Consider the following 21,756-nt stretch of genomic DNA (forward strand, 5'->3'; position numbering starts at 1 on the left):
GTGATAGATGCTTAAATATTCAGTGCAACTGGAGAATTGACTATTTTCAAAGAAATAATAAACCTCTTCTTTGTCCAAGGAAAGATGTTACCTCATACTTCAAGGTTGCTTACTGTAAGCGCAACTGAAAAACTGTCTGCTTGGGTAGAGAGTGCTCAGGGCCCTGCATTCTTGGCATATGCAGTAAGAACATACAAGGACACTCAGGGTCTTTGGCAGATTGCCTTTCCTAATAGCAGTTTGCTCTGTACAATATATCACGGTGATGTCAAGCCTTATGAGAAAGTCTTTGAGGAACTTCAAAATTCTACTGAAAGTAGTGGCTAGTGCCTACAATCCCAGCACTCAGGAGGCAAAGGCAGGAAGATCTCAAGTTCAAGATAATCTGAGAAACATAGTAATTTTAAGCCCAGACTGCGCTACACAAGACCTCATCTCAAAAGAAATTGCTCTAAGACATTGTTTGCTATATGGTCTGGAAAATGATCTACAGTAGTTATATTTTGTTTGCAAATGAGTGAACTTATTAATTATATACATCAAGCTGAAGTAAAAGAATAAATAGCAATATCAGACATACAGATGATGGACGGACGGACATACAGACTGACAGAAAAATATCATCAAGTCAGACACTCAAAATAGCCAGCAGAAGCTGATTGAGGAAGTGCTCCTAGGGCAATTGACTGGAGTTATCAATACAGAGAGCACCCAGGTGAGGTTTCAAGTAAAAGAACAAATAAAATCAGGTAGAGATAACATCATCAAATCAGGAGCTTACAGCATTGATCAAAAACTAACTGAAAACGATGAGGTGATCAGCTGAAGTTTTTGAATAAGCTTTCTGTCCATGACTGAACTCTCATGGCTAGACTTCCAGATTCTTTCTCTTATTGCAGGCACTTTTTGTATCTTTGGTTAAGCAATAGTAGGTCTGTTGGAAATTGTTTACCTTCTAGCTGTTCTCAAGGACATTGTGTTTTTACTTGGGCTGTTCTGCTGTACTCTCCTTCCTGTTACAGACTCAAGGAGGTCAAGCCTATCTCCAGACGAGAGGCTTTGGAAGAACACTTGGAGACAAACATGATTGAGTCTGAAATGAGGAACAACCCCCTTTCAGAGGCAGATTCTCAGTAATCTCAAAAGCACATGGCAATTTATTAATTTAATATAACATACATTACATATAGTCAATGCATTAACGTATCAATTCAAAATAACCAAGGTAGAAGTGTTAAGGCCACTAGATTCACCAGGATACTAAAGACAGGGCTAAGCTTGTGTAAATATTTCACTAAGAAAATGACAGAAGAATGTGTTTATACATCAGCCCCATATCACATTCATTCATATTCTGAAAAGTATGGGTGTTTCACCTGTGTATGTCTGTGCACCACAAGCATGTAGTGCCCACAGAGGCCAAAGGGGGGCATTGGATCCTCTGGAACTGGAGTTACAGGCATTTGTAAGCCACCATGAGGGTGCTGGGAGATGTAGCAAAAATAACAACATAAATGATGTTAATTTAATTGAATAATTGAGCATGGAGTAGTTCTCTACATACTATTTGTGTTTGGGGGTTGGGTGTATGGTCGTGTGTGTGTGTGTGTGTGTGTGTGTGTGTGTGTGTGTGTGCATTTTTTATATGTAGCAAAAACAACAACATAAATTGATGTAATTTAATTGGATAATTGGGTATGGAGTAGTTTTCCACATATCATTTGTGTGGGTAGGGGATGGGCGTATGGATGCGTGTGTGCAATTTTTTTAGATGGGGGTTTTACTGTGTAGGCCTGGCTGGCCTGGAACACTGCTTTGTAAACCAGGCTGACCTTGAACTCACAGAGATCCCTCTGCCTCTGCCTCTGCCTCTGCCTCTGCCTCTGCCTCTGCCTCTGCCTCTGCCTCTGCCTCTGCCTCTGCCTCTGCCTCTGCCTCTGCCTCTGCCTCTAGAGTGCTGGTATTAAAGGTGTGTGCCACCATGCCCTGCTATTTGTCTAATTTTAATGGGAAAATCCTCATGAAATCTATTCATATCTTCCTTACTGTTGTTAGCATAGTGTGGTAAAGTAGTTATTTAAAGGAGTGAGGTAGGCTTGTATATAGTACCTGTTTGCCATATATTGTTAGAACACAAGGCAGGCCTGCTCTCTGGTACAGTACCTTATAGGACAGCAGCCATGCAGCTTCCTGAGTCTGTCTGCTTTTCTGAATTGCTCAGATACTTTAGCTTTCTCTTCTTTCCTTTCTTTTTTGAAGATTACATTTATAAAAAAATTAAAATTATTTTACATACTGACAACAATTTCCCCTCCCTCCTCTTCTATTGTCCCTCCCCCCACCTCCCCTCTACCCCCTCTCCCTATCCACTCCTCCTCGAGGTGGATTCAGAAAGGGGCGGGCCTCCCATGGGAGTCTACAAAGCATGGCACATCATGTTGAGGTAGGACCCAGCTCCTTCCCCTGCTTCAAGGCTGGACAAGGTAATCTAGCATGGGGAGCAGGTTTGAAAAACCCAGCTGAAGGCCAGGGACAGGTCCTGATCTCACTGCTAGGAGTCTTACAAACAGACCAAGCTGCAAAACTGTCACACACACACACACACATGCAGAAGGTCTAGATCAGTCCCATGCAAGCTCCCTGGCTGTCAGTCTAGAGTTTGTAAACTCCCATGAGTTCAGGGCAGATGTCTCTGTGGGTTCCCTTGTCATGCCCTTGACACCCCCACCCCCGACTCTTTTCTTCTCTTTTCTAAGCCTGCTTTCCCTAACGCTCTGGGCCCCACTCTTTTTCTAAAGCTCCCATCTCCACCATGTGGCTGACCTTCATAGCAGCTTAATGCAAACAACATGGAGTTTTCTCTCCTCTGTCTTCCTCCTCCAGGCAGCTGCCAAGATTGATATCTAGTCTGCGCAGATTTTTTTTTAACTCTAATCAAATTGTCCTTGAGATTTTCATTGAGTCACATTTATTTGAGACAGGGTTTCTTTTCTTTTCTTTCTTTCTTTTTGTTTTTGTTTTTTTGTTTTTTTGGTTTTCTGAGACAGGGTTTCTCTGTATTGTTTTGGAGGCTGTTCTGGAACTGAGTCACATTTATTAATGAGACTAAGAAGCCCAAAATGGGATGTTGACCTTCCTAGCATCAGTTTGGAAACCTCTACTATAGGACTAGATGCCGTCTGAGAGCATTCTTACTTAGGCTTTTGGTTAGTGGGAGTTAGTAGTCTTCTTCCAAAAGCTTCAATGGATAGTCACAAGTATGTTAGAACAGACACAGAGATAGACCAGAGATTAAGTGGGATAAACGTAACCTCTCCAAAATGATTGAATTTCTAATCAGTAGCAGCTTCGAAGAAGGTTTGGCATAAAGTGTAGGTGTAGTTCTTTCCAAGAGCTTTAATTTACACTGGCTGATGTAGGATCTGATGCTGTTTTTCTTTTATAACCTTTGACCTTCATTCTCGTATACAGTTACTTTGGTCTTCTTTCCACCTTAAAAAGGATAAGAGATACAAGGTGCTTTTTCCACTAGGGAGATGTGCTACTTTCCCTAGAGATGTCATCACATCAAGTCTTACTATTAAATACTTTGTTTTTTAATTATAAAAGGACTTATTTATGTGTTTGAGTGTTTTGTCTGCATAGATGTAAGTACCATGTGTGTATTTATAGGCACCACGTGTGTGGAGGGGCCTGGGAAAGTCAGAAGAGGGCACTGGGATTTTGAGACAGCTGTGAAATGTCATGTGGGCGCTGGAATTAAACCCCCTGCAGAAGGGCCGCACGTGCTCTTAACTGCTAAGCCATCTCTCCAACCCAGTGTAAGGACTTTCTACTGACCACCATTCCAGTTTGCCTCTAATAATGTGTCCCCCTCCTTTCCTGGAATCTTTGGGCAAACAACAAACAAAAACAAAACAAACAAGCCAATACTCCATTCCAACTTAAAATAAAAGAAGTGTAAAAATTCAGCTCAGGTTTACTTCCTAAGGGCAAAAACATCCCATGCAAGGTTCTTAAAAAAAGGCAACTGACAAGAGGATTTTCTATGGACAGTGTACACACTTTTCTGCATTAAGAAAAATATCCAGACTAGCAAAGATTTAGGCTTATTGTGCAAAAAGAAATGTGGGAGTTAAAACGCAAGCTAGGATTAAGAGTGCGTCATGATCAGTGGGGGTGAGACATAAAAGGGCTGGAGGATGGATATGAGATAGCCAAGCTGACCAAGATAAGAGAGCCAGGGCTGATTAATGTGTGACTACAATTCAAGTTGCCTTGGACACCTACTGCACAGTAGGGGGCTGGGCTTGCTACTGCTGGTGGCTGCAGCTATGGGGGCAGGGCTTCCCTATAGCAATCTTTGCTTAGGGTCTAAAAGGCCTAGTTGTTGTAGTATACACTTCCTAAATATTTATTAAACTCCTTTAAAATTACCAGGGTGAACCCACTAGGCTGCTCCTGCTTGGGGGAGCTGCCCCCCCCCATGCCTTTGTGGAGCATTTGCTATGCTGAGTTTTGTTTCTGCAGCTTTGCTAAATAAACCTCTGCACAAACTGGTGTGTGTGTGGGAGGGAGGCAGAAGGTATTGACTAATGGATGTACACACCCACAAACACCAAGATGATGTCCCTTAGGCTGTTAAAAGGAAGGGTAGTTTTTTTAAGGGGCAGTGTGGTGTTTTACCAGGCCTCTACTTGTCCTCTGGTGGTTTAGGAAATAATAATTATTTTTTAGAATTTTCTAGTAGCAAATTCTATTGCCCTTGTCCTTTAAAAAAATCAAGCTATTGTTTGGGCTTATACAGAGTCATTCTTTTCCATGAACTCTGAGTTCTTTTCCAGATGTCATAACATTAATCTATCAATGTATACAATGGAATGTGAAGCTTAGGCAAGATCACAAAGTGGTTATATGAAATGCCTGCCTGACGTTAACATATTTGTTCGTGTGTGTGTGTGTGTGTGTGTGTGTGTGTGTGTGTGTGTGTGTATGTGTGTGTGTGTGTGTGTGTTCATTCATATACATATGCAGGACAGAGGTTAACCTTGGGTGCCGTTCCTGGGGCATCATTGGCCTGGAACTCATCAAGTGGGCTAGGCTGGCTGACCAGCAAGCACTAGAGATCTTCCTGTTTCCACCTCCCTGGCACACCTGACTTTTTATGTGAGCTCTGAGAATGGAACTCCAGCCCTCGTGCTTGCACAGCATGCATTTTGTGACTGAAATATCTAGCCAGGCACAAAGCCCTTGCTCTTATTCACTTCCCTGAAACAGCTGGCATTTAATACATAGCAACAGCAGCACTGTGCCGAATAAATTCTTTTCGGTTTCCCCAAGGTCTTTGTTCTTTCAATTTCTAGTCTTGGTTCCCACACTTTCTCCTTCTTAAAACTAAAACCTAAATCCCCTTGATAGGCCATAGCCATCTTCTGGGTATTTACTGAAGCAGGCTTTGCAGCTGCAAATAGGTTTCTTTACATCGAAAACTCATCTCTCCAGGACATAAAAACAACCTTTACAAATTTAGCCACCAGAAGAAGGGCTGTGTGTTCAAGACTGCATGGAAAGACAGAATCCTAACTTTGATAATTACCAGCACGTTCTGAAAGCAAAATAAAAAGCCAAACCTGACCTTGTGTCCTTATACTAAACCTTTATCACCTTTTACTTCTGTGGTATTACTGAGTCCCTTCCTTGCTTTTAGAAATCACTAATTCTAGATGTCGAGCTCCTCAGCCATCTATCAGTGTCCCACTAGCTTTACAGTGCATTGCACCCTGGTGTGTGGGTAGCAAGGATATCGGTTGCCTAGGTTACTTTTCAGGGACTTAAAGATTGCTTTTGTAGATATCACCACTTCACTTGGGCCTGTGAAGATGTCTACTAGGTAACTTTGGCATTCAGGAGGTTGAAAATTCCACAATCGTTTTCTGACCATAAATCCCTTGAAGAGCTATGGAGATTGATTATGTTTTTCCACACTACTGATTACTTCAATTCCAATCACATTTCTTCAAGCCTTATATCTACCTGACGAATATTACTAAACCCTATCAAGGAGGTGGATTTGAGACTTGGCTGTCTTACCCCGACACTTAACCACCATATGAAAAATTTGAAAAGCTCAATTTCAATTACTATGTAGATAAATTAGGTGTGGGTCACTAACAAAAATCTCTCAGTCAACCCCTTATATACTTAGCCTGGATAACTCCTATCTCAGGGTACATTTTCCTTCTAGTTAGATAACATCTTTCTATATAATACCCTTGGGAAATATGTTGGCTAGTTTATGTTAACTTGACACAAGCTAAAATCGTTTGGGAAGAGGTATTCTCGGTTGAGAAAATGTCCCCCATCTAGATTGTCCTGTGGGCAATCTTGTAGAGCATTTTTTGATTGATGGTTGATATGAGAGAATCCAGATCACTGTGCGTGGGGCCATCCTGGGAAGGTGCTCCTGGGTGCTATAAGAAAGCAGGCTTCACAGGACACGAGGAGCAAACCACTAAGCAATAGTCCTCCATGGCCTCTGAATCACTGCCTCTCTCCTGTTTGAGTTCCTGCCCTGACTTCCCTCAATGATGAACTGGGATGTGGAACTATAAACTGAAATAACCCCTTTTCTCCCAAGTTTCTTTAGAACATGAAGTTTTATCATAACAATCGAAGCTGTAACTAAGATAGGATATAGTGGGATATATTTTGAATATTCATCACTTCACTCACTTAAAGGATACAGTCTAGTGATTTTCAGTATATTCACAGTCCTGTGCTACCACCACTATAATTGTTTCTGTAAATTTCTATGAAGTCAAAAGAAGCAGGATGACATGCCTAAGCCCATACCCTCCTGGTCCTAAGCAAAATGTAATATACCTTCTATCTGTACAGTTTCTCAAATGTAAAAAATATAGTCTCCTGTGTCTTATTTATCATAGCATTCTGAAGATTAATCCACATATTTTAGTATCTATAGTCCAGTATTTATCAGTGAATCTCTTTATTGTTGAATACCATTATTCTACTATATACTTTATCCACATTTTGGATATACATAACTGGCAAAGATATGCAGCAATAGGAGCTCTCGGTAATTACTAGTAGGAATGTAGCATGCATGGTACAGCTTCTTTGGAAAACCCTTTCAGTAGTTTGGTTCCCCAAACCTATGCAAAAGCTGGGATTGGTAGCATGTGCTTGTAGTACCCGCACTGCCCCTGTTCACAATACTGGAGGTACAGACAACTGTGGTGTTCTTATGTGGATGCTGCGGATTAAACTCATGTTTTATGTTTAAGGGGCAGGTGCTTTACCAACTGAGTCATCTCCACAGCATGGTAATATCACCTTAATGATAATGGCTCCAATAAGGCTTTCTTATTCACTAACCATGCTCATCGTAGAATCCACTAATAACCTCTTGATTGGTCTATTGTTCCCAGAAATTCCCTTGATTATCAATTGCTATGAAAATTAGTAAAATGTGCCCTCTCTTAAAAGAATAGATCCTAAGGGCAGAGGTTTTAGTTCATTTTGCTTTATTTTGAGTCAGGGTTTTGATTTGTAGACCAGGCTTTCCAGAAAATAGAATTATTTCTGCTTCAGCCTTTAGAATGCTGGGACTACAGGCATAAGCCACCACGTCTGGTTAATGATCAGTGTTCATATTTATTTATTTGGACTGTAGGAAGACTCCTCTCAGTCATATCCTTTGGTTTTCCTCAACTCTAAGCCAGACAACAGTAAAGTCCCTTTACCAAATCTATCTAATTGCATCCCAATCTCTTCCACCACAAATGGGAAGAACCTTGGCTTGAATTTCTCCAGTTGAAAATGAACTAGGTTCTATTGGGGGAATAGTGGTAACTTCGTGCATTATGGCTTGCACATCTCTAAGGGTGAAATATCTAATCAAAGGTTGTGGATCTGGGAACAGGGAGCATAGCAGTCAGTTTTCCGGGTGACATTTCTACTCTAAAATCTGTGCTCTTCCTGGAGAGAAATATAGCAGTCTAAAGTCCTCTCGGCTTACCTCTGTCAATGTAGCATAGTACCTTACTTTAAAGGATGTAAGAAAATAGCTTATTCTTATACAAATATGCGTGGCAATGGCCCAGAAACATGGATTCATATGAATTTAAATGGCATGTTCCAAAATGAAAGAGGTTTCATGAACTTTCATAGCTAAAGTACAAGAAAAATGTTTTAAATGAATACATTCAACCAACATGTTGACTTCAGATGTTATCTTCTAGGATTCTTAGCTTTCTTACCTTAAGGCTTAGTGGAGACTGGATGTCTACTAAGCTCACTGATAACATTCCAAGAGTTTTACCTAATGGTCAGGAGGATGTTGAGACAGACACAGAAACTGAAAATAAGTAGCTATTAAAGGGACAAAGATAACCAAGGTAATCTTGTCCCTTGTCCTACAGCATTCCATCTTTTCACAGTGCAGATGTTCTCCTATTTTGACAAATACCAGTCAGTAGGATTGTTATCATAGATGCAGCACTGCTGCATATTGCTTCCATATTGCTAATTCTGGGGAATCATGTCTTCAAGACAAGGAAAGGATAACTGGGCTCCAGCATTCTCTATGGCTTCCCATCCAAGAGACAGCCTACATTCTCTAATCGGATGAGTTCCTACCTTTTGATTGCACTCACTCAGCATTCAACTTTAGTCAAGGGTCGACATTGTCAGGATGAGAAATACAGATATGCTTCCCTTCCCCAAAAGAAAACTCCAGAGTGTACACACACTTGCACACACACACACCACCACCATTGCCGCCACACACAATACCTCTTTAAAACTCTAAATTAGGTATGAAAATGAATAATAGATGTGGGTATGTGGCACTAACACAGAAAGAGCTAAAATATCATCAAATTATAAATGTTTAATGAATACAGGAATAAATACGATATATAGCTTGGAATTTACTAACAAGGGAAACTGAGTGGTGGTTTAAGAATATAGATTAGGAACTAGATTACAAGAATCTTATTTAATTAATTAATTTCTATTTTGTTACTTCTTATCATGCAGTTCTTTTGTTTGTAAAATGGAGGGTACGATTTAAAGCATAAAACGGAATCCTTAAGGTACATACAATAATGCTTCACATACAGCAACATTTTTAGCTCTTTTATTTTTCATTACTGTGTATGTGTAAGAAAAACAGATTAGCTTGTATATGCGATTTTATTTTATGTGCATGTATGTCTATACTAGGATTTCAGATCCCTTGGAACTGGAGTTACAGACAGTTATGAACTTCCGTGTAGCTACTGGAAATTGAACTTGGTTCCTCTGGAAGAACAGCCAGTGCTCTTAACCACTGAGCCATCTCTCCAACTCCTGTGTATGCTATTTTATAAGTCCTTTTAAATAGAGGTTTTGTGTGTGTGTGTTTTAGAGATCAAACCCAGAGGCAGGGTCTACTTTCTTTCTGCTACTTCACTGTGTGTTCCCGTCTCTGCCTCCTGTTTTGCTTTGGGGTTCATGGATTACAAATGCTTTTTATATGTGTGTTTAGGGATTAAATTCAGATGGTCAGGCTTGTGTAGTAAGCACTTTGTCCTGCTAATCCATCTCCCTGGCCCTGCCATTACCCTATTTGACAACCTGAGGATTTTTCTGGGTCTCTATTTCTCAATTTGTAAAGTAAAGCTCTTGGGCTAGATTATTTCTAAGGTTATTCTGGTTTTCACAACACATTGTCTGAGAAATCATGAGACTCTAGACCATAGCTTCCTGCTCTATAAATCTAAAATTAGGGGAAAGCCCAGGAAAGAGAGTTATAAAAGCCAGTGTTCATTTAAAAATTATAGATCCACTAATTTATTTTTTTGGATTCATAGTTTATTTTGCTCTCTTTTCCAATCACTGTAATGACTTTACACATTAGTTCCCAGTTAGTAAATATGTGAGTATTTGTGACTGTGCTAATTATTTCTAAATGTTTTAGAAATCTTTCATATGGCAGTAACATGAATGGAACAAAGTTGTGGGGATTTTATTCTAGGTCACAGTCAATGTTGTTTGCACCTAACCATTATACTCAAACATGTGTTACTAGCATATTGACTACTGCCTAGCAGGAGGTTCAGAAATGGATGGTAAGAGGTTTATAACAGTAAGTGGTATGACAGCTTTTAAACATGGCTAGAATTATTGAACACTTCTCTTAGATGAAGCGACATCTAAATTCCATCTACTTGAATCTTGGAAGAGGCCTTATGACTGCTTCTATTGATTGAGCACAGTGGGACTTCCAAGGTCAGATCATAAAAGGCCATATAACTTCCACCTTGCACACAAGGACCTTTTGCTATTGAAACCCTGAGATAACCGTGTTGGATATACTGCATGTGAATTCTCTGTCTCTTGGTCATCTTAGTTCCAACGTTAGGTTATCTGTGTCATCTATAGGCTTTCCAGCTAGTCTAAACTGAAGTATTCACTCTATGCTTCCAGACACTGTAGAGGAGAAGATAATAGTCCTTACTGTATTACTGTATTATTTGTGAATACTTGACCACACTTGACCACAGAATCTCTGAGCATATGATGTACACACACATATATGTACACTGAGACATACATATATATATACACACATATGTACATCATTTGTAGTTTACATCAGTGAATTCTGATGTGGTTTGTTACCATCAGCAGGTCACTGGTAGAGTCTCCTGTCATTCTCCAAGCAATAGCACTGTATTAGTTGCTTTCCTACTGCTGTGACAAAACAGTAATACAGTAATGCAAAAGAAAATAAAAGTTTTTTTTAAAAAATTGTGAGTTTATAGGGCCAGTGCGATGACTCAGCAGCTAAAGCTACTTAAGGCATGAACCAGTTCCTTCAAATTGTCATTTGGTCTCCATACATGCAAAGAAATAGTATAATTAATATTTTTTAGAAAGTAAATGTTTTATATATGACTTTTTATGGACAAGCTTATTGAAAATGCTTCACATTCATGGAAATATTAATGATATCTGAGGTTGTTATGTGAGAAATATGCACTGTGTGCAGTTTCCAAAGATAGTGAAGCAGGATAGAAAGACAAGGAAAATTTGGGGGGTCTGGAAAAGGAGAAAAGCCTGTCATCCAGATGAAGCTTTTTGCCAGGAGATAAGCAAGAATCCCAGCACAATTAACAACTGTTTATGTCCTTCCTCCATTCTCAGATATAAAACCTGTAATTTTTAGGATTCGCACCAGAAATTGCATGTTATGTCTTAGTTGGTCTTGATTTGTTTGTGTTCGCAATTTTTAAGATTTTATTTTTAATTAGGTATATAGTGGTGGTGTGCACATGAATGCAGCGCCCTCTGAGGCTAGAAGAGGGCATCAGATTCCTCAGGAACAGACCAGACATGGGTGTTCAGAACTCAACTTTGGTCCTCTACAAGAGTCTTTCTCTTAGTAGCTAAGTCATCTCTCTAGCCTGTTTGTACTTTGGTGTGTGCATGTGCATGCATGTGTGTGCAGTGAAGCACATGTGGGAATCAGAGCACAACTTAAAACAGTTGATTTCTACTGACCACTGTGTAGGCTCCAGAAATTCAACTCAGGCCATCAGGCTTGCAAACAAGTGCCTTTATCCATTTTTGCCCCCCTCCTGGTATTTTTTATTAATTACAATTCCATCAAAGGTACCTCCTGGCAAGGTGTGGTGGAGCATGCCTTTAATCTCAGCACTTGGGAGGCAGAGGAAGGTAGATCTCTGTCAGGCCAGCCTGTTCTACAAAGTAAGTTCCAGGACAGCCAGAACTGTTACATAGAGAAACCCTGTCTTGAAAAACAAAACAAAACCAAAAAAGGTACCTCCTGGACCACTTTATAATATTATTTACCAAAAAGAAAGAATAAAACATTTTTCACCAACTTTTTAAAATGTGTCTTGAGAACCACCAAAATGGTGTATATGACTAATGTTAAGACAACTAATTATGATTCTCCCAGAGGTTTCCTCTGTTTTTCCTTGGGGAGCACACCCACACTTTCTTGCATTGAAGGCTTGAGTCACAGCTTAGCCTGAGAAAAACTTCTTAGATTTATGAGGGTGACAGTATGGAATCATGTCTCCTTCCCTTCACTGCTGATATCATTGGGTCCCAGTCCATGATCCATCTGAAGCATTATTCATGATTTTTTTCCCGACTGTCACTTGGCCCATCAGCTAAACACGGCTTCCGCGTTATCTTTGTTTCTTTGCTGTTGTTTTCCTTACCAGAAACCCAGAATGCTATTGACTCCAAATTTAGAAATCCCTTAGACACATCCATACCCATGCCTAGGCTAAAAGGAGCTTTATTGATTCTGTCTGAAAGGCAGTCATGACAATAGATCAACCGGAGTCTCGATCCTGGCTCACACTTCCGCAAATGTTCAAGATAAGCAGGGAAAAACGAGTCCTTTAAGTCTTGTAGGCCAGATGCAAAACACATTAGAGATGGCCTCTTCTATACTTTGCCGACCTCGAAATTCTAAAGGCACTCTGTTTTCTTTCCTCCAGCTGTCTCCTAAAGGTGCTTGCTGTTTTTCCTATATTAGGTACTCTCCGTGAAGAAGACTGCCTCGGGCAAAGGGAACTCTGCCTCCTGAATGCAGTCATACCAGTCCTCAGCTTACATTAAGAAGATTTCAAACAGCTTTCCCCTCAGAGGTGAATTTAGGCACCAAATGTTCTAATTTTATGAGAGGTTGAAATTCCAGCTGCTGTTCATGTCTATTTCTTTCAACTTTGCACTGGATGGGACAGTGATCTCCAAGCCATTAAAGAAGACCTACCAGGAAAAGTACCCACCAGAGCACATGTGAGGCCAAATTTTGAGCCAAATTTTGAGCCAATGGCTGTCCTGGCTGCATCGGCGTTGTCTGATCCAGGTGGAGATATATTCCAGATTTGCACTGGATGGGTGGATTATTTATCATCCAGAAACCAATACATCTTTTATCTCTTTCTGTCAGATACACAAAAAAGCACCAAAAATATAGTTTGGATTCACTATAAATTAGAAAGTAAAAAGCTTTGTCCTCAAATGATAAAATGATACAGAGAAAGGCTTTTTTTTGCTTTATAAAGTCATTTCCTTTCTGCTATTTAGTTCTCAAAATAGAAAAGATATTGCTTTATATCTGAATGACTTGGTTCATGTTTTGACTTTTATGATTTTACTGCATATCTACTGAGCCTTACAAGCGATCAAGATAAACTCTGTTTTTTAGATGTATGTTCTCTATTATGTTTTTAAGAAAAGTCATACCAAAGTTTGGGATTAAGAATTTCTCAGTGCTATAAAATAAACAATTAAATCAATGATTTAGCTTAAAACTGACTAGTAATATCTCTAAATGAAAGCTAAAAATTTAGTCTTTAAAAACTATATGCATGACTGTGTATGCACTGACCAAATGCTCTTATGTTCTTATACTATTTAATATTAAACGAGTACTCACATATACAGTTAAGTTAGCCCAAATTCCTTTCAGATCATAATGCACCCATCTGGGGGGCTAGGCTTGCTGCTTCAAGGACTGGAAATATGACTTTTCTCTGTTTTTCAGCTCTCCTTGTGTAATTAGTGTGATTACCTACAAATGTAAGGAAGCAACACAAAGGAAAATAGAGGTAAAATGAAGGCAGAAATGCTTTAGCTTTTGGTTGCCTTATAAGCCCAAGTGAGACACATATGCTTAAAAAAATCGAGGGGTTGGAGAGATAGCTCACTGGTTAAGAGCATTGGTACCTTTCTAGAGGACCGAGCTTTGAGTCCCAGCACCTACATGGTGACTCACAACAATCTGTAATACCAGTTCTAGGGAATCCAATGCCCTCTTCTTCTGTCCTCAGGAATGAGGCATTTATGTGGTACATAGACAGACATGCAGGGGAAAAGGCCTATATTCATCACCATCATAATATATTTTTAAAAAATCAGTTTTTAAGTACCTATTACAATAGGATTTAAAACTCAAACCAATTTGTTTCATTTAAATTTGTTGTTCAAAATATGATTTTGCTGCATTTCATATATAGCTTCCTACAAGTCGCTAAACATAAATTTGTTTTATCAAGAAAAAAAATGGTCTCTAAATTTTTCAGAGAAAACAAAACTGAGAATAATCATCAAGTAAGAAACGAGATACAGAAAGCATTAGGTGTAAGATGTTTAAGGAGAAACAAAGCAGGTGATTCCAGACAAGAATAGGTTTTAGATAGATTTCTCATAAAATAAAATATTCATTTTTAAAAATTGAGAATAAAGACCTGGAAGATAGCTCATCTGATAAAGGCGCTCACTGCCATTCTGGAAAACCTGTGCTTAATCTCTGAACTCACACTGGGGAGAGAGAGTAGTGACTTTTGCAAATTGTCCTTTGACCTTTATATTTTTTTTAACTAAAAGGCTTAAACATGCTATAGGATCTCTGAGTAAAATACAAGAAGTTTATGATATGTGAAACTTAAAGATGGCATGCATATGGTCAAATTTACTGTAATTATAGACAAAAATTCAGAAATTGCTAGAAGATCACTCATTTCATCACTCCATCTGCTCCAGGCACTAGGAGTAAAGTACAGAAGCAGGCAAACACTCCAGGTTACCATTTCAATTTGACTTTTTCTCTTCTTAAAAACATAGATAAAATGGACAACCAAAAGGTTCAAGGAAAAAAAATACAAGGAATGGAAAAGAACCCAGTTAATATAATAGCTTTAGTCCTGGGGAATGATATATATCCTCAAGCAAATTACAAATGATTGAAGAGAAGCAGGCTAATGAGAGGATTTTAAAGGGGGCGATGTTGCACACCATCTAGAGGAAACCAAGACACTAGGGAAGAATTTCCCTTGGTGGAGTTCTAAAATAACAGGACTCCACCACTCTACAGAGAGGGAAAGCACTGTAAGAGACATGCTCTGTGTTACGTCTGGAGAATGGTCTTTCAGCTCTGATCATGACTGCCCTTAATGATGCTGCTAAGGTAAAGGGCCGCACAGGCTTCAGATAAGTATCATGTACCTTGCATAATGTTGGACTGTCACAGGCAAAAAAAATGTTAACATTTGGGGGCTTTGTTCTCTACCTTAACCAGTACCTCAGGATTCATTTGTAAAAAAAGAAAATGTGCAGTAACGAGTATTTTTGAGAATGCCCAACATACTCTTAACTGCTTTCCCCCAGTCACCCTTCATTTCAACTCTCTGTTCTTTTTCTTTATACCTTATAACTATCTAAACTTATCCCATTTATCTGCTTACCTGTTTCTTTTCTGTTTGTACCCATCACAATAGAAGTTCTTTAAGTGTGCAGGCCCATCTATGCCTTCTGCTCTCTGTTACTTAAGAGCATGGCTGACATATGTAGATACTCAGCTCTTAGTTGTTTAAGATAATAAAAAGATTATTGTATAGTCATATAAAAAACTATTTCTTGTCTTTCAAAGCACTAGTCTTTCTGTTTTCTTTTGCGATGGCATAGTATCCTGTTATGAAGATTCTGGTGGGTCACAACTTGTTATGTAGACCACAATGACTTCAAACTTGGAGCAATTCTGCCCCTGCCTTCCAAGTGCTAGTATTATAGGCATTGCCCCCCATCACCCACTCATTGCTCGTTTTAGTTTTTTGTTTGTTTGCTTGTTTTTTGAGACAGGGTTTCTCTGTATTGCTTTGGAAGTTGTCCTGGAACTCACTCTGTAGACCAGGTCAACCTCGAACTCACAGAGATTTGCCTGCCTCTGCCTCCCGATCATTGCTCATTTTTATTTGGTTTGTGAATTTTTCCTTTAAGTTTAATGGATGATACCTTTCTTTTGCATGCATATATTATTAGTTTCTCAGAGCTTCTATAGCAAAGCACCACAAGTGGCATAAAACAGTAGAAATGTGTGTTCTGAGAGTTCTGGATAGTCAAAATTCAAAATCAAAGAGGCAAGCAAATTATACTTCCCCAGAAAATGCAAATCCAGGTGGATCTCTCTTTGCATTTGCCTAATTTCTGGTTGTGGCTGCCAATTCTTGGCATTCTTTGGCTTGAAACTGCCTTCTTCCATTTATTTTAAATTACTTTAATTTTAAATAGCTTGCTTCACATGTCAATCCCAGTTCCCTCTCCCTCCCCTACTCCCGCACCCCCCCCACCATCCCCGCCAGCCTCCCATCCTATCCCCACTTCCTTCCACATAGGATATCCAGAGTCTGTCATTTCACTGAGGGCAGGGTCCAGGCACTCCCCTAAGAGTCCAGGCTGAGAGAGCATCCCTCTTTGTGTTATGGACACACGAAGTCCATTTGTATGCTAGGGATAAACACTGATCCACTGCCCAGGGCCCCATAGGTTGCCCAGGCCTCCTCACTGACTCTCACACTCAGGGGGTCTGGATCCAAGAGCTCCCCCTTGTTCAGATCAGCTGTCTCTGCTGGTTTTGCCAGCCTTCCTCCATTTTTTTTTTACCTCTGCCCTTACTCTGCATTTTCATCTGCTGAACAAAGACATCGGTTACATTGGACTAATATCTTTGTAGATGGCACCATCTTAACTCGATTACACCTAACAAATTCCAAATGCAGTCACATTCACAGGTAACACGGATGAGGACTTTCACATGTTATTGGATGTTATATAATTCAAATCATAGTGATTGTGGCTCAAATACTTCTCAACAATTTCTATATCCTTTAAGATAGAACTGGTGTTCTTTGTTACTTTAGATATCAACAACAGAACGTACATGGGAATAGCTAAGTGTGGATAGTCAAGAGAAAGTGACTTCACAGACGGACATTTACACATGAATTCTATTTTAAAAAGCAAATGCAGAGTTTCATGACAAGTGCTTTGCCACTGATCTACATTCCCAGTCTACACACAAGTTCTCTGATAAACCAAAGTTTATCCAAAGGTTCAAGGGGAAGGAGGAATATTACAGCCACAGGTTTGAAGGGTCAAAGGAATTCTCTTGACCCATATATAGTTTAACACAGGTCATCAGTTTAGGACACTACAGAAATATTCCCTTCTAGCAAAGTCTTACACTACTGTAAATAGTGACTGTAAGACTTCCCTGTTACAATGTATGCATCTTCTGTAGTCTTTGAAATAAAATAACATCCTACTGCTGCTCTTCAAGAGATGCTGAGAAGTTGGATATTTGTTGTTTCTGCATTCAGATAGCCTAGCACAATAGCTCTTTCCCCCATTATTTCACACAACACTCTTCAATTAAGTATCTTCCAAATGATCCAAACTCTTACAGAGATACTTTTAAACTTTCCTTAGGTCCATTCTGTACCATGTAAGTCTTGGCATCAACTTTATAACAGGCATGCCTTATGGGAATCCTGAACCGAAACACCCAGTTTCAGTTTGTAATACGAGTTTCAATGTTGGTGAAAAGAGTAAATCACAGGAAGAGTACAGCAATGAAGCACCAGGAAAATACAGAGAAACAGCTGAACAAGAACACAGATACCTATACACACGGAGTCCGCCAGTGCTCAGAGCATTCTCCCAAGCCTAACATTGCACCAGGAGAACATAATTAGAAGAACATAGAGTAATTAACACAGTACAACTGGATGCACTCCAGTAAAGTATGTGTGAGTTACACAGTGAATCATTGTCTCAAAAACAAACAAGCAAACACAAGGAAAGATGGGATATATCTCAAAGGTTAGAGCCCTTGCCCAGCAGGCACACATGGATTCAGTCTCCAGTAGTGAAAAGAAAACCACAAGATTTCAGCAAAAAGAAGATTGACCTGACTGGATATTAACCTGATAGCTCCAGAATGTGGCTGAACAAGTGCAGGTGAAATCATGAAAAAAATATGATTTTGCCAGTGTTTCCCCAGTGGCTATTGGTCTAACTATATGTTAGTCTTGCTCTTCACCTTTTAACTGACTATAGTTATTAAAATAGGCTCAGTCAGACAGTTGAATATTGGGACCTTTTTGTTTTGAACAATCAACCACACTTTCTATTTAGAGGCCTCCTAACGCCTTCAGGACCTTTAGAATGGTGGCTCTTGGTTATAGGATGTTTGGGACCAATCTTTCTATTGCCTAAGAGTTCTCGGTCTGTGCGTTTGTGTGTTTGGTTTAGCGACTTAAAAGCTTGCAGAAGTGGGCTAAAAAGACAATTCTTAGTTCTGGGAATGTACTTCAGTGACAAAGTAATTACCCAGCTTGTTTAAGGCACTAGGTTCAATATTGACCACTCAGAAAAACAAAACAAAATACATCTCTTCATCCAAATATCTAGGGTATGTAATTAATCTCCCATGTAAGTGGTACTCCCATGTAATTCATCACCATTGAGACTCAAGCTACATTCCTATAGATTCCAATGATGAGGGCTTGCGCCAAAGCAGCTCTCTTAGATTTTGCTAGCATCTCTGAAGAATGGGCAGTATCCTACATGTAACTTTTATATTGACATTACTATAATATGTGTCTTTTTGTACTACTTTGCAACTCTGTATCCTAAACTTTTGTATCCTCAAGGTCAACTTTGGACCCTGCCAGCATAGATGGATTTGTTTTTTATTTGTTCAGAATTGGGAGCTTTGGAAGAAAAACAATCCTGGCCCTTTCTACACCTTTCCACACCACTGTATCATCTTTTCAGTTTTCTTTCTGTTTCACAACAGAAATCCTGTCTTGAAAAACCAAAAGAAAAAGAAAAAAAGGAAAAAGCCACTACTTTATTGTAACCAATCTCCTATATAAATTTTGATTTAAAAGTACATACATATGTATGTTTTGTTCAAGAAAATTAGGTGGCTGCAAACAAAAGACTTATCCAAGATGGATCAAAAGGGCAATGTTCAACCATGCACCCACTGAAAGGAATAAAAATCTACGTGATAAACTTTATATTCAGTGGTTAAGCCACAATGATTTCTCTACTTTCAGGGGATTCTTTCAATGTAATCCATTAATGTTTTTCTACTTTGCACTATAGGCTTCAGAACAACATCACCAACAACAATTATTTTAAGCAGGGATGCTTTCCTTCATTCAGCAAATATTCACCTACTTTGTACAAAAATACCATAAATCACTAAGTATGCAAAGTAGACATGTGGATTTCACAAGTTAATATAGATAAGGAAGTACCACGAATTAATATTCTTAAAATCTTGTTAGAAACAAGTTAATGGTAGTAAAAAATAATTAGTCAGTTTTATCTTTGATTTGCTAGGTTCTGCGGTGAATTCTTATATGTAACTATATTCTTCTAACAATCCCTGTTTCACTTTGGAAGCACAAAACACTGAAAAGTAATTGACTCAAAGTTACACGTCATTACTCTAGCAGACCAAACCTGAACTCAGATTTGTCTGATATCCCAGGTCATGCTTCTTGTCCAAATCCTACAAGTCAGTGGTCTCTATCACATTAAATTAAACAAAAATTTGACCTAAAGATGGACCTATACTTGGCCAATTACACAAGAAACTGCATGCTAACTTAAGAAAAAGGTTAAATGGTAGCCTAACTTTGGAGTATACTTTTCTAACAAATAGTTCATTCTCAACCATTCACAGCATTCCACCTTCAGTCAGCAGTTGGGAAGGAACTTTCTAACCCTATGTTCTCATTTGTGCTTTGTTGCTGTGGTAAAACATCATGACTCAAAGCAGCTCCGGGGAGGGAATGGTCTATTTGTCTTACAGGTTATAACCCAACACTGAGCTAAGCCAAGGCAAGAACTGAAGGTGAGACCATGGAGGAGTGCTGTTCGGTGGCTTGCTTTCCATGGTTTTCTCCTCTGCTTTCTTATATAACCTAGGACCATCTGTCCAGAGGTATCTCTGCCAACAATTGGCTTGGTTGGTCCTTGAACACCAATCATTAAACAAGAAAATGATCATAAGCTTGCCTACAGTTCAATTAGATGGAAGCAAGTGTCCCTCTTTCCAGGTGAATCTGGTTTGTATCAACTTGACAACTCACCAACACACTATGCTTTAAAAAAAAAGGGCAGGTACTAAGCTGTAATCAATCAAGCTGTCTCTCCACCTCAGCTCTGTTTTCTGTACATTTCCATGTTCTGTCCAAAATATGTGGCATGGCCACGTTGAAGAACAGCCTCTCCGAACCTGTTGGGGCTTTATGGGCTTCTTGGTTTGTGAGTCATTCTTTGTTCCAGTTGATCAGTTTGTCTAAACTTTTCATTTTTAAAAAGGTAGTGTTGATACCTGTGAGGCAGAATCCAGAAATCACTAGCATTACTTTAAAAGACAATTACTGCCTCTGATTTTTCAATTTGAGATTTTGGAGTTATATGGTAACATCTCTAAACTCATAATTTTAGATGTAATATACAGTTCCCAAACCTTAACACACCAGTATCCTGCCTCATTTATCAGGGGAGGAGACAGTGAGGCCCAACTACTTTTTCTCATAATGATGTTATTAAATTGTAAATGACAATACTATGTTTCCAAAAATCTATCTTCTAGCTGTGATAATTTTTTAAAAAAGAAGCTGACTTCAACTCCCAGCCTGTCTGGGCCACAGAGTGAGACTTAGTCTCAAAACAAGCAAATAACCAAAAAACAAACAAAGTGATTTCAGGGTGGAAGAAACAGTTGTATTCAAGATGAGTTCTGGTATAAGTTTAATTGCTTCACCCAGCCTTTGCTTATTTCTAATATTTTTTGAAACATTCACACCAGAGTAGGAAGTTTGGGGAGTAACGTCTAGATATTTTCTAGTTCTCAGCTCATTAAACATTTAGAGAGTAGTTTGAAAGGGTTGGAGAGGAAAGCAAGGAATTAAATGGGTCCTTTTCTTGAGGATTAGGGACTCAGAGAAATCTCATATAATACAGGCACATAGGAGGCAGGGGGAGGAAGCAGAGCAGGAAAGATCACCCCAAGTTTGAGGCCATTCTGTTTGATAGAGTGAGTTCCAGGTCAACTGAGACTACATAGTGAGACCCTTTCATAAGAAATCATATAAAACTATGACGTCTCTGAAGGAACTATTTCAGATCAGCATTAGCTGTATTCAGCAAGAGCCCCTCCTTCTTAAAATAAAATCAAAAATTGAAACAGACTAACATTATGTTTCAAAACAGCCATTCAAATCCTAGAGAATGTATTTTCTGTGTGATACAAACAGGTTAACATAAACAAGTTTTTTTTTTCGTTCTGCAGAATGAAGCATTTCTTTCAAAGCTGAAAATCCACCAGCCTTGGTAGCACAGGCCTGAAACCTTAGCTACAAGGGCGGGTGACCCAGAAGGATTGAAAATTCAAGTGCAGCTCCAACAACATAGGCATGCACTGTCCTCATTTTGTTTTTGAAGTTTAAAAAGTGTGTGTGGTGGCAGGGGGTGGAGCGGTCTGGCAATATGGTTCAGAAGAGAGCTTGTCCAGCAATTATGAGGCTAGAGGATCTATCCCCAGCATTCCAGAAAAGGAGTGACCCTTATAATTTTGAATGTTCTGAAGGATGTTGATTTTTTTTAAGGAAATAAAGAGAAGTATGTACAATCTACCCCATTCTCCACTTCAGGGTGTCTGTGGGGGAGAGGTCATGGGGAAAACATTTGGCTAGGGTGGAGAGGAATCTCAAAGAAGGCTAAAGGCAAGACCTGGCTATAATGGGGGTGAGGGCGGCAGAGATGGAGGATGGTGCAGACTCTCCCTGGTAACAGGGAAGGGAGAAGTCCAGCCTCCAGACGGTGATGCCACTTGTGGGTCCTCAG

This window comes from Mesocricetus auratus, unplaced genomic scaffold, assembly GCF_017639785.1.
Source record: "Mesocricetus auratus isolate SY011 unplaced genomic scaffold, BCM_Maur_2.0 Super-Scaffold_100003, whole genome shotgun sequence".
In the NCBI taxonomy this organism is placed as follows: Eukaryota; Metazoa; Chordata; class Mammalia; order Rodentia; family Cricetidae; genus Mesocricetus; species Mesocricetus auratus.